This window comes from Dendronephthya gigantea, unplaced genomic scaffold (genome assembly GCF_004324835.1).
Source record: "Dendronephthya gigantea isolate DGI-Jeju-01 unplaced genomic scaffold, DenGig_1.0 000226F, whole genome shotgun sequence".
NCBI classification, from domain to species: Eukaryota; Metazoa; Cnidaria; class Anthozoa; order Malacalcyonacea; family Nephtheidae; genus Dendronephthya; species Dendronephthya gigantea.
The window spans coordinates 225,723-239,870 of NW_021163236.1; the positions used below are offsets into that span (position 1 = coordinate 225,723).

A 14,148-nucleotide genomic window follows, 5' to 3' on the forward strand; every position below is an offset into this window, starting at 1 on the left:
CAGTGGGTTTGGGTAAACATGTAAAGTTTACATACCTTAAAAGCCCAAGCGAAGCGAAATTTTATCTTAAAAAAAAACAGGATGCCTTAGGCAGCTGCAAAGTTCGTATGTCAGTCGATTGTGTAAAAAATAATGCGCGGTCGAGCATTTTATGGGTTACGTCAGAGAAAGTTTAAATCGATTAAAGTAGTAGTATAAATAGTTAAGTTATAAAATAAGGTTCACAGAAACAATGTTTGATAGTTTTAATGCATGTTGGTGGTGGATGTTTTGAGTTGTGGACATTTTTAAGCATCGATCGATTGAGCAGAAGATCAACTCGACCACTGCGACAACGCCTTAAATAAACAAAATATGAGAGCTGGAGCGAGCTTCTAAGACCAACCCACTGATTACATGTACAACGCTGATTGGCTGGATAAGGATCAGCCCACTATGGTTGATGACGTATGCAAGAGTCACTGAACCCTCATTATAAAAGGGCGTGCACAGCACCTGAACCTTCAGTGGACTAGCGGAGTAAAGATTAACTTATGAAACGTTAAGAAGCTCAACCTACAGGACAGACGACCAAAGACAAGAACGCAAAACGACGAAGATCGAGAAGTAGAGAAGAGAAGAACGGAGAAAGAAGAGAACAGTAACGAACATTAGTTGAATTATTGTAAAGATCTCCTACCTCGTGCATAGAAGAATTAAAATCTTATAACAACTTGGTGGAGGAACGGCTCTAGGAATACCTCGTCTGTGTACTATATTAACATTGAAGGAACGGCATGATGACCGGGTCCAATAAAACGCACGCTCTGTATTCATCAATACTTCTGCTTATGGCAACGCTAGACCTTGTTTCACGTTTTGGATGTCTCTTCAAGACAGCTGTCCACAACCTCTACACTTTCCATGAACTTGAATTGAAACTACAGTCGTTTTGCCCTCAGTCTGCAGTCCAAGACGAGTTTGACGACATGTACTCCCTCTATACGAACGTGTTGGCTATGCCACAAATCCAGCTAAAGACGCATCAGTGGAAGCCTCCGTGGTCGTTGAAATACGATTATTGAGACGTAAGAAAGTCTCATAGATTTCCGGATCCTTCCTGATGGTCAGAACGCTTGTATTATGGACATGAAACTGGACGCATTTTAAGATTTGTATAATATAAGTTTTTGTCATTCTCATGTTACACGTATATGTTTATCATTTGTTTGTTTATATGTGCGATAATATTAAACACGAGAGTATATAGCTGTTCAACTAAAATTCCTTAGGTACACTCAGCATGCTGATTAAACATGTTGCCGTAGGATAGCGCATGCATGTTTTTAATTGGGTCAGTATATAAATTTAATTCTCACGCTTTTAGTTTTGCGTCATTCGTTGATAATATATTTTTCTCTTCCCTCGGGACAGTCAAGGGTCTCCCAAACTTGTTGTAATGGATTGTAATTCTTTTTCAAGCCAAAAGCTTAAATATTAGACACATTCTTGTTTTCTCTATGTAGACTCGGTATTTATATTGTCGATGAAAACCTACATTTTGGAGTTTGGTTTGCTGTGCATGACGTTTAAAAATATAAAATGAGTTTCAGTAATATTAAGAAGTATACGTATAAAATTTGTTTGCATGAGTTGAAATATTTTGAAGAATTATTAAGACGTATATAAATAGGTTTAGGTTATTATTATGGAGAGATGTTTTGTCGGAAGAGCTTTATAATAATTTCCTGTTATGTGAGTTGATCAACCAAGAATCTGAATACAATTTTCGCTGTTGCAATGATAAGATATTTTATGAAATTTGAATAATTTTTGGTACACTTTCTGATTGCATCTACAAAATGTATAATTTCGTTTAAGTCCCTGGTACATACATTCAGGAAAACAGGAAATTTTTACGCCTTGTTTTCACATTAATTTTGGTTTAAATCGCTATATTCTGACGTGTTGGATTATATAACATTATTATAGCTAGATTACCCCTGAGGTACATATAGGCATAAGTAAATTATATTCAGATCAGTTGTATCTCGTATAATCGATTATGTAGTGTTGTCATAGATTAAAACAACACGTGCTATGTGTATAGTCTCAGTTATTAGGCATTTGGTAATATGCCCGTGATAGCCACGCCGAGCTAAGAAAAATAGTTGGGAAATTGTAGAGACATATATGTATGGTATTTAGTTAACTTAAGTCGTTATAGCTCACACGAAGCTGGGGACAGCTTATTCTAGGTGAGGAGGATTGTTACGCAAGGCTTTATTATGTTTAGTTATATGCATACAAAAATAGTATAAAAATAGGAAATATCACCTGCCGTGCATGGATGAGTAATTGATTATTGCCACAAAATGCATGGGTAAATATAATTTTGGCCTTTCGCAAATATCAATTATTTTTCCTTCTGCAAGCTTGACAGTTTGAGTAAATAATTAATGTAGTATTAATCTTAGTGTCCATCAGTTTGACCGATCTGTCGTTTTTAGGTAAACAGTGGGTTTGGGTAAACATGTAAAGTTTACATACCTTAAAAGCCCAAGCGAAGCGAAATTTTATCTTAAAAAAAACAGGATGCCTTAGGCAGCTGCAAAGTTCGTATGTCAGTCGATTGTGTAAAAAATAATGCGCGGTCGAGCATTTTATGGGTTACGTCAGAGAAAGTTTAAATCGATTAAAGTAGTAGTATAAATAGTTAAGTTATAAAATAAGGTTCACAGAAACAATGTTTGATAGTTTTAATGCATGTTGGTGGTGGATGTTTTGAGTTGTGGACATTTTTAAGCATCGATCGATTGAGCAGAAGATCAACTCGACCACTGCGACAACGCCTTAAATAAACAAAATATGAGAGCTGGAGCGAGCTTCTAAGACCAACCCACTGATTACATGTACAACGCTGATTGGCTGGATAAGGATCAGCCCACTATGGTTGATGACGTATGCAAGAGTCACTGAACCCTCATTATAAAAGGGCGTGCACAGCACCTGGACCTTCAGTGGACTAGCGGAGTAAAGATTAACTTATGAAACGTTAAGAAGCTCAACCTACAGGACAGACGACCAAAGACAAGAACGCAAAACGACGAAGATCGAGAAGTAGAGAAGAGAAGAACGGAGAAAGAAGAGAACAGTAACGAACATTAGTTGAATTATTGTAAAGATCTCCTACCTCGCGTATAGAGAAAATAAAGTCTTTCTAACAATATTATACCGTCCAAGCCCACATATCATTTTATGCTATTTATATTAGGCTGTCTAGCACCACATTATTTTCTACTAACACAGTATGTTATATGCTATCAAACAACACTATTTTCTATGCAAATACACAGTTATATCTAGCCTAAGACCATATCATTTAAAAAAACCATATCACATTTTTCTGTCTCACAACACATTTCATATTAACACTATTTTATTTAGTTTTAGTAAGTTAGCCTATATCCACAGCAGTGTAATATATAAAGGCAGTCTATGGTTCAGGTTTAGCAGCATATGAAGGCAGTCAATGAGTATTTCACTGTATAAATACAGTTTGCGCAGTACCGTATTCACATTGACAGCAGTAGGCTGTACAGGAATAAGTACAGCGAAATCTTACTCTAGAATGTATCAAACAAGGTTTTTATACATACTTCATTCCAGATAAAGAAGCTTAGTGCGTTAGTATGTATTGGTTTCGCAATAGGATTTTTTATGACACCTCGCGTCTATTGCCGTGTTTCAATCCGAATATTTCTTGATCGTTCAAATTCAAAAAACCGAAACAATTTCATATAAAGATCATGGCCAGTTACAAAACATCAAAACATCAAGTCTTATAAATACTGGAATAGGCACAAGTTGAAATTAAAAATACGCTAAAGGTGTGAGAACTGAGACATGTTGCCCGAATATCTACACGAGTTTATCTGGCGAGAACAGGTCCGCAAGCTTTAGGTATAAAATAAAATCGAATTGCCCGCGAGTTATTTAGCGCTAGAGTAGCGAAGTCCGTTTACGGAGCCGTAAACATAGCTACTTCGTTTAATATTACCACGGGAGGCAATATTGCTGGAATCAGGTATTTAGGATGGTTATAATGCTATAAAATAGTACATGCAATCACCTATATTAATACTTATAGTTTATTTATAATTACCTATATACAATGGCTTATTCATGTGTAAATGTCATTCCAGTTGCTGAAGAAATTTGTTTATTGCCACTCTTTTCTTAGCCTCCTTAGTTCTCTGCATCATAGCAGCTTCCAGGATCAACCTACAAAAAATATATTGTAAAAAAGCAGATTTAACAAACCATTTACAAAAGCAGGGATTTTATACCTTAAAAACTGACTTGCTCAATTTACTTGAACGGTGTTGACCACCAAGCAGGGCTCTCAATGGCCAAAGCAGGCCATATTTTAGAATATTTAGGCCATATTTGACCGCGTAGCTCAGTTAGCAGAGCATTGGACTAGTATTCCAAAGGTCGTAGGTTCTAGCCCCACCATGGTCAGGCATATTTTTCAAGCTTGCCCGGTGTGGATATATACCCTCAGAGTAACAACACAATCATATTATTCACCTGAGTGCACTGCACAAGATATACAGAAAAATTATAACCTACCTGATTTTTATATTTTTGGATAGCAATCCTTAATTTCACAATCTGCCCTCCTTTGATACCCAATTCTTTCAGCAAGACATCACTAACTCCTTCAAGCAACTCAACTGTATTGAGCTATGAAAATAAAACAGCCATATTTTATAAAAATTGTAACTATTAACTGACATTAATTTTGCTACATAGTTGACATGTATGCTATAGCTTTCCAGCACAAATAAAACATTTAATCAAGACTGTGACAGACTGCCACATTTAGTGTAGAATAAAAAAAAGTCAATGGTAAACCACAATGCATTGTGCGCCCAAAATCCAGCACAAATGAAACATTTAATCAAGACTGTGACAGTCTGACAGACTACCGCATTGTCGCCAACTGGCAGTGGATGTATTGACTAATGACTATTGTATATAATTTGTGATCGATATTTACCTCGTCTTCTGTTAGTTTGTCCAGTACCTGTTGGCTGACTCCGGCACTCAACAAAAACTCCGACAATTCTAGGCCCATTGATGTCTCCTAAAACGAATAAAATGTCGTTGAATTAAGAAAACTATTAAGAAATTCATGCATAAATTCAAGATCGTAGACGCGCGGTCGAGTGGCTTGGCATCTTTTTTATTCTCTTGCCACCAATCCTTCCCCATTTAAATAAAATAATCTTTGCAGTACCTCTAAAAATGAGTCCATTCTCTGTATCTGGTCTCTGAAATATGCTTTACACAGTATAAATACAGTATTTTAAAATGATAATTTCAAGACTTAGGATCTTTCGCGAGCACGAGGGAGAAAAGAATTTTGAAACCGACGCGCGCTATTCTTATTAGCATTGTCACGTGATCGTCAAAGAAGCACATGATTGGATGACCAATATCTTGCAATGATGACGTAGCAAGGAAAATGCAGAAGTTTGAGAATATAGAAGGAAAATTTGCGTGGAAACACTGTTTATGAAGTTTATGAAGAAACATGGTATATTTTTTATAAAAATATATTGCAAAAGTGTAAAAATGTCCTTTACAAAACCAATAATGTAGTTTTATTTTTATCCGACCAATGAAAAATGGTTTATCGTTGTAGCATGTGTGTTGGTTACCTCACTGTGTCTTTAACGGAACTCCTAGATCACCTACGTAGAAGCCATTCAAATGACCCAAGTTTCCATGTGGTTTGTGGTCTCGATGGTTGTCCCAGAACATACAAACAGGTTGTATCTTTTCGAGATATTTTGACTAGAGTTGTTTTGACTCCCAAAAATAAATTATTTACTCTCGTAGATTTACTCCTTTTTTGGAGTGAAAATATAGGAGTAAATTATACAATAATTACTCTAATATGTGTATCCCTTTTCAAGAGTACATTTTACTCCTTTATGAGAGTTGAATTAACTCCCAGAGTAGCAAAACTGGAGTTAAATTTACTCCTGGAGTAAAAATAAAGGAGTAAAAAGTATTCCAATATTTGTACTCCTTTACTGGAGTATATTTTATTCCTACAGTGGAGTAATATTTACTCCTAGTGGAGTAAACGTTTAAATATGAACTGAAGTGGAGTAGATTTAACTCTGGTTTTCGAGTGAAATATACTCCATTATTTCTACTCCTCAAACGGGAGTTATTTCAACTCCTACGGTGGAGTTAAAATTACTCCCCGAAATTAACAGTGTATATATATATATATATATATTAATATATATATATATATATAAAACAACATATTTTACCATCACATAATACAAGCCACTACGAATAAATTCATGCGTCACAGAAGTTGCACGATGCGACATGTAAATAAACATTTAATGCACAGAATACGCTTAATAATAAATGCTATGCTCCTGTGCTCTTGTTACTTGGTGCATAAGCAACAGTAAAATCAATTTACTAATCTTTCTTAGCACAAAAAGGAAATCCTTTCGAAATATTCCTCTGCTTCGTTTCCTGATGATACGTTAAGACAGACAAGAAAGAGACGCGCACGGTCCGCAATGCATTGCGGTGCCTCCCGCTGTTAAACGATGAAGAACCTTGCTCTAGAGGGGGCATTCTTCATAATTCTCAAAAAAAATATTTTTTTACATCAATATTTTTTTTCCATGAGAGGTCTTTAAAATTATTTAGCATATATAATATGCAAGGAATTTAAAATATATGGAGGTAAAAAAATTGCGCAAAGCAAGGTCTGTTTTGCGTTTTCAAGCCAGTTTTTTATGAGATTAGGCACCGCTTATGAACATTCCTAGTCAATGTTCAGCCTAATTACTCAGGCCAAAAAAAAGTATGTATGAAAACTGGATAGCGCTATTCACTGGATAGTGAATTTTTAAACCGTTCTAAAACTGCTCGAAAAGCGATAAAATTCCTCGATTTAGGAACACTAAGATTTAATCGAAGCAAAAAATGGCTGATTTTAAAGCGATTAAATGAATAACTATCAGATGGATAGCGCCATCCGGCTTTCATACAAACGGCCCCTTGTGTATAATTTAAGCCTCAAAATGGAAATTTCACAGCTGTCAGATGTGCATGATATGAGCTGTCAAAAGATTGCGGAAGGCGTATTTCAAAATTTCACTTATTCTCTATGATAGTGATACAAAAATGCGCAATACTGAACCAGTGATTAGATTTTCGTGTTAAAATTTCATAAACACCAATTTCTGCCGTGTTTGTTTATCATGTTGTACCTTTGTGAGTTCCTGAAAACCAGGGCGTGGCAAACGAATTAAGGGATGTCATGTGATATTAACTAACTTTTATAAATAATAAAAATATCCAAAATATCCAAAATGAAACATATTATATATCTATATATTATTCAAAGATCATCCACTATGTGTTTGACTATTTTACCAAATTAAGTTTTCATCTCTGCTTTTCTGATGAATAACAATTAAAGCATTTTGATCAACTTCAAACATTGCCCCTTACCACTCAAGGTGAAAATAGTTTCTTTCAGTCAACTTTACCTTTTACAAAAGCTCAAAATTTATATTTTGGTTAACTACTTTTTCTAAAACTTCCTCCAAATCTCAGCACATCCCCCAATACAAATTTTCAGCCCTTAGTGGTTAGTGATCTCCCTTTTTTGGGATTATACACTAGTGTTCCCTTTTCCACTTCATAAAATGAGCATTTAATATAATAAAGATATTTATATATGCACATCTGCTGATATAGTTATTAAATGAATGAACAGAAACTGGAGACGCAAAATGATTGTGTAATATAAACCACAATCCCTTACCTTCCCATTCAATAGCAAAGCAAAGACATCATTCAATTTGGAACATAGTTAACACAGTGAAAATGAATCCAGATTCCTAAGGAAAAAATCCAAGAAATATCATGAAAAAATGAAAATATCACATTATTTACTACTTGCGGGAGATCATGCATGCTTGCAATCCATGTTGGGAGTAAAATATTGTGCGAGATATCCGTGAGTAAAATATGGTTTCAACCAAAGCTGTATGGTAAAATATGGTTTCATCAAAGGATATGGGCAGTTTACTTTCAAAAAATTACTTCCTCTTAAATCTAACTTTGATTGCAGTTGTGCATGTGCACTTATGTTACCCTGCAGCAACACTTTGGTGACCCTGGGGATGATGGAAATCCTTAGAAGTTGGCCTCCGCAACTTCAGGAATTATCATTATATTTTAGCCTCAGAAAATATTTTACACAGCCTTAACGTTTGGTATTACAAATGCACCTTATACCTTCATTACTATTGATATGAATTTTATTAAAATGAAACCACAGATGTCTTTTTATCCTCAATGGTTAAGATAGTCACCAAAAATCCAAACAAGGAATCTACATAACACACTTTTTGATCTTGCTTAATTTCACCTGACTTTAGTGCTACTATATTACACTTTAATCAAACCTCTTGGCATAAAAAATCTTACATTTAGAAACTTTACACTAGATAAATTTACACTTTGTAAACCTAGTTTCCAGTCAACTAAACTTCACAAATACAGGGTGAATATAAAAATGCAGCCTCAATAATTCCCAGGGGCCTACAACCTCTTGTTATTAAATAGAAGCAAACATATATGAATACTAACAATTCTTCTAGCAACTTGCAATACAATTCTACTTTTGAGAGATTTGGCAACTACAAAACTTTCATGTTTATTACACTCCATGTTCATTTCTTACACTTATATTGTGAATACTTGATGCTAGTCTCTTAAAAGTAGGATTCCATTACAAGTTGCAAGAAAAATTGCACAATGTAACCTGGCCTTAAGTGGTTGCAGTTATTTTATACACCATAAAGAGTGGAAGAAAACAGATTGAGTATTTATGAATATTTATAGTGGGTGCCTTTCTTTTTATACACCTGGTAAAAGCTGTAAAAAAGTACCTATAGTGTTTGTGCTGTTAAGGTTATACTAACAATAGTATATATGTTGAAGTTATGGACGGTGAGGGACACCTATGGATAAGGGATGAAGGGAGAACGCATGGGAGTTGGGGGAGAGAGGGGAAAAAAAGAAAAGCATGGTAGTATAAGTCAGAGTGAAAATATATCTTTTATTGTTTTATATTATTGGTTACCAACGATACTATAACTGGCGACGAGGTAAAAAAAAATACATAAGACGAACCAGAGAGCATATACAGATATCCTAAATGGCGAAAGTGCTTGATTTACCGAAAATACCGGCATTTAGTTTGGGTGAAACAGCGACGATAAGTCAACGTTGGCGAAAATGGGTAAAATCGTTTGAGTATTACATTGCAGCATCAGGAATTACCGACAAGAAACAACAACGTGCAATTCTTCTACATCTGGCCGGAACTGAAGTTCAAGACATATTCGAAACGCCCTACAAGAAACTGGCACTGACCTCGACACGGCTCTACGTAAGTTGACTGAATACTTCGAACCACAAAAGAACATTCCTTTCGAGCGCCATAATTTCCGGCAAACAAAACAACTGCAAGGCGAAACTATCGAACAGTATGCGATTCGGTTGAAACATCAAGTTCAATTCTGCGATTATAGTAACCCTGATGACATAATTCGAGACCAAATCATCGAACAATGTTTATCGGCTCATTTAAGACGACGATTACTTCGCGAAACGGAGCTCACTCTCGCGAAAACTATCGAACTCGGTCGTTCGTTTGAAGCATCCGAAAGACAGGCGTCACAAATCGAAGCAGACAGTTTAAATACCTCTGGTACAGACCTCACTGTAAATGCAATCCAGTCTCAAAACAGACCAACACGTTCTCGGACGACAAATCCTACGGGGAGTACGGACAATCAAAATATCGTTTGTTATTGTTGTGGAAATTCGGGCCATCGCGCTAAAGATTCTCGCTGTCCTGCAACAGGTGTGTCGTGTAACAACTGCCACAAGTTGGGACATTTTGCTCGAGTGTGTCGTCAACCACGATCGGCAAACAGACAAGGAAACAGTCGGCAAAATACACAACATACAAACGCGTACGAAAGGCAACAGAATGAAAATAAATACAATGCGAACACCGGAAGTCGTGGAAATATACGGTATGTTTCCGGGGCGCCATTTCCGGCTCCCGGGGAAAATATATCGGATGATGAATACGTCTTCGAGATTGGGCCCACAAAGACAATGCCCCGGGCCACGGTAAAAATTGGAGATTCTCACGTCAATCTTATTGTTGATTCAGGTGCAACTGTTAATGTACTTGATAACGCAACATTTTCCAAACTGACTACGAGCAACCCAATTCCTTTGTCTCCAACAAATATCAAGCTATTTCCGTATGGGTCGTCTACACCGCTGGCTGTGCAAGGGTCCTTTTCGTCTCAAATCTCATATAAAGACAAAGTTACAAATGCTGTATTCATTGTTGTCGAAAATGAAAATTCAGGTTCTCTGTTGGGACACACCACTGCAACTGATCTCAAGTTGTTTCAGGACTATGAGACATTTCGCCCGATACAGAACATTTCTGAGGGGGGAACGTTCATCACCAAGCATTGGCAACCAAATACCCCCATGTTTTTACTGGGATTGGGAAACTGAATGACTACCAACTTCAGCTCCATATTGATCCTTCCGTAACCCCTGTCGCACAGCCGCCACGTAGAATTCCTTTCCATATTCGCAAGGCAGTTCAAGCCAAGATTGATGAACTCGAATCACAGGGTATCATCGAACCTGTCCAAGGGCCCACCAACTGGGTATCACCTCTTGTCGCAGTCCCAAAGCCCAATGGTGACATTCGTGTTTGTGTTGACATGCGCCAAGCAAATTCTGCTATCATCCGTGAACGCCATCCAATCCCCACCATCGAAGGAACGTTACAAGAGTTGCAAGGTGCCACCATGTTCTCAAAGCTAGATCTACGCTCGGGTTACCATCAAATCGAGCTCCACCCGGAATCTCGACCGATCACAACCTTTGCGACCGAGAAAGGTTTATATCAGTACACCCGGTTGATGTTTGGTGTCTCCTCTGCACCCGAAATTTACCAACACATAGTCCAGCGGATCTTACAAGGATGTCCGGGCGCGAGAAATATATCAGATGACATCATCGTTTTTGGTAAAACAAAACAGGAACACAACCACAATCTCAATTCTGTTCTTCAGCGTCTACACGACTCGGGTCTTACCCTGAATTCCACAAAGTGTCTGTTTGGTGTTCCGAGCCTCAACTTCTTTGGTCACGAAGTCTCTGCATCTGGTGTAAGCCCTGATATCAAGAAAGTTGAAGCCGTCCGCGAAGCACGAGTACCAACCAATGCGGCGGAAGTCCGTAGTTTCCTAGGACTTGCCACATATTGCTCACGATTTATCCCCGACTACGCGACTGTTGCAGATCCACTTCGGCTGCTAACCCGGAAAGGCGTGCCCTGGCGTTGGAACTCTGTCCATCAACAAGCATTCGACACCCTAAAGAAGCTACTCTCAGGTACCCAAGTTATGGCCCACTATGATCCTTCCGCTCCAACCCACCTCCGAGTTGATGCCAGCCCTGTCGGTCTGGGGGCTGTACTTACTCAAACACAACAGGATGTTATCCGACCCATCGCCTACGCTAGTCGGACTTTATCAAATGTTGAGCGTCGATATTCTCAGACCAAAAAGAAGCCCTTGCAGTGGTCTGGGGGTGTGAGAAATTCCACCTTTACCTGTACGGCACTGATTTCACCATCTACACAGATCACAAACCATTGGAAATCATCTATAACCCTAAACGGAAACCTCCTGCTCGCATCGAACGCTGGGCACTCCGACTGCAACCCTATCGATTCAAGATCCAATACACCCCTGGTGTTGACAATCCCGCCGATGTGTTGTCAAGACTACCACTTCCACATCAACCCCACGTTGAACGATCGATCGCAGAAGAGTATGTGAGCTATGTTCTCCAACGCGGTACCGAAGGCCATGACACTAGACCAGATCCAGAAAGCATCGATTGGCGATACCATCTTGCAGCATGTGATCACTTGTATTGGATCGGGAGAGTGGCCAAAAACACAAAGCCTCAAACCATACACCCAGGTCCGAAATGAATTGTCCGTTCAAAATGGCTTATCTTACGTGGAACACGAATCGTTATGCCTGGTGAACTACGGAAAGCTACATTAGAGATTGCTCATCAAGGGCATCAGGGGATTGTGAAAACGAAACATCTCCTTCGGCAAAAGGTTTGGTGGCCTGGCATAGATAAAGATGTTGAGACATTGATCGGTCAATGTGTTCCCTGCCAAGCCCAAGGGACCAAATCCAATCCCGAACCTCTTCACATGACCAGCATGCCAACTGTTCCGTGGCATACTCTCCACATTGATTTGTGTGGACCTTTTCCTTCCGGTGAATCCCTCTTGGTCTAGTTGATTCCTGTTCTCGCTGGCCAGCGGTCGAAATATTGCGAACAACTACAGCTCCCGTCATCATCAATCGGTTAGAACACATATTTTCCCAATTTGGCTACCCCGAAGCCATGGTCTCAGACAATGGGCCTCAGTTTATTTCTCACGAGTTCAAGTCATTCTTGCAAGCGTGTGGTATTAAACACCGTCTCATCACACCTTATTGGCCTGCTGCAAATGCTACTGTTGAGAAATTTAACAAAACCCTCGGAAAGGCCCTCAAAGCCGCTCACGCCGAAGGTCGCAATTGGAAAGCCGAACTGCCGAAGTTTCTAATGATATACAGAGCCACACCTCATGTTTCCACTGGATATCTCCTGCTGAGCTGTTGTTTGGTCGAACTATCAAGACGAAGTTGCCTCAAATCAACATCCAACCGCCATGCCAAACATTAGAGACTGCTCGCAAACACGACTCTGCTCACAAGCAACGCGCAAAAGAGTACGCAGACAAGACCCAACACGCCGTCCCCTCTATGATAAAGGAGGGAGATATCGTACTTTTGAAAGAATTAAACAAGAACAAGTTGTCCTCGACGTATGATCCCCAACCATACACAGTAATAAAGAAGAAAGGCACGAGCATAATAATAAAACGCGGAAATGAACCGTGCATCATGCGGAATGTGTCGTTCGTCCGAAAGATAGTCAAAACGCAGAACGGAGGTAGTGAAGAAGCTCCAAAGAATCAAAACTGCGAAAGTCATCGCGAAGAAGCGACAGAGAGACGGCCGTCGAGAGAACGGCGTGTACCCGGGCGGTTAAAAGATTTTGTACTTACTTTTTCCTAGTTAGGAACAATGGAAAGACATGGTTTCATAAACAATTTTTGTTGATAAACTCGACCTTCTTTTATACTAAATGGGGGAGGGATATAGTGTTTGTGCTGTTAAGGTTATACTAACAATAGTATATAAGTTGAAGTTATGGACGGTGAGGGACACCTATGGATAAGGGATGAAGGGAGAACGCATGGGAGTTGGGGGAGAAAGGGGAAAAAAAGAAAAGCATGGTAGTATAAGTCAGAGTGAAAATATATCTTTTATTGTTTTATATTATTGGTTATTAACGATACTATAGTACCCCTATTGCAATTGAAATGAAGCTGTTGATGGAGTTTGAATACATGATCAGCGCACTGGTGTAAATGACACATTGTGATTAGGTTGAGGCATTCAAATTAAGCGTCTCCCTTTAAATTTTACGCACCATAGGTTTAGCATAATAATAGCGCATTGAAATTATAACAAAAGCTTGTTTCATAGGGGGCACCTTTTTATACAACCTTTAGACTTGTAAACCTTCTTTTCATTTATATTATCCTCGTAAGTAAATATTAAATGCTAGCAGAAATATTCAAATGTGTAAGCAATAAAAATGCTCAAAGCATTCGAAGTAACGGAAACAAACAGAACCAATAAATTGTTCTTAAAAGTATGATTAATTCCTCACGGGAGAGGTATAAACAGCTTTTTGTGAAAAAACTTGTCTTATTCCCGAATGAACAATTAAAGGCAGATGAAACAGCTCAAAGTTGAAATATAAACACTACAATAGCACCACAAATATTTTCCTACGTTGCACATTTCTGCTTAAACGGTGGATATTAAGTTCAAAATAGAAAACAAAATTATCTATTTATTG

General features: G+C 38.3%; 1 protein-coding gene across 2 annotated transcripts in view; it reads right to left on the minus strand.

The window, feature by feature from the left end:
* LOC114540240 (E3 ubiquitin-protein ligase DZIP3-like) overlaps positions 1-10,059 on the minus strand; it is a 63,346-nt gene extending 53,287 nt beyond the window's left edge. Inside the window, exons 1-3 of one of the 2 annotated variants that reach the window (XM_028560515.1) lie at positions 5,045-6,263; positions 4,615-4,728; positions 4,145-4,263 (exon numbers count right to left, since the gene is read on the minus strand). The gene's annotated coding sequence lies outside the window, so the exon portion shown is untranslated. Of the gene's footprint in view, positions 1-4,144; positions 4,264-4,614; positions 4,729-5,044; positions 6,264-7,858; positions 7,935-9,822 lie in introns of those variants that run through there. The other variant, XM_028560520.1, reaches the window with a different exon arrangement.
* Between the last annotated feature and the right edge of the window lie 4,089 nt (positions 10,060-14,148).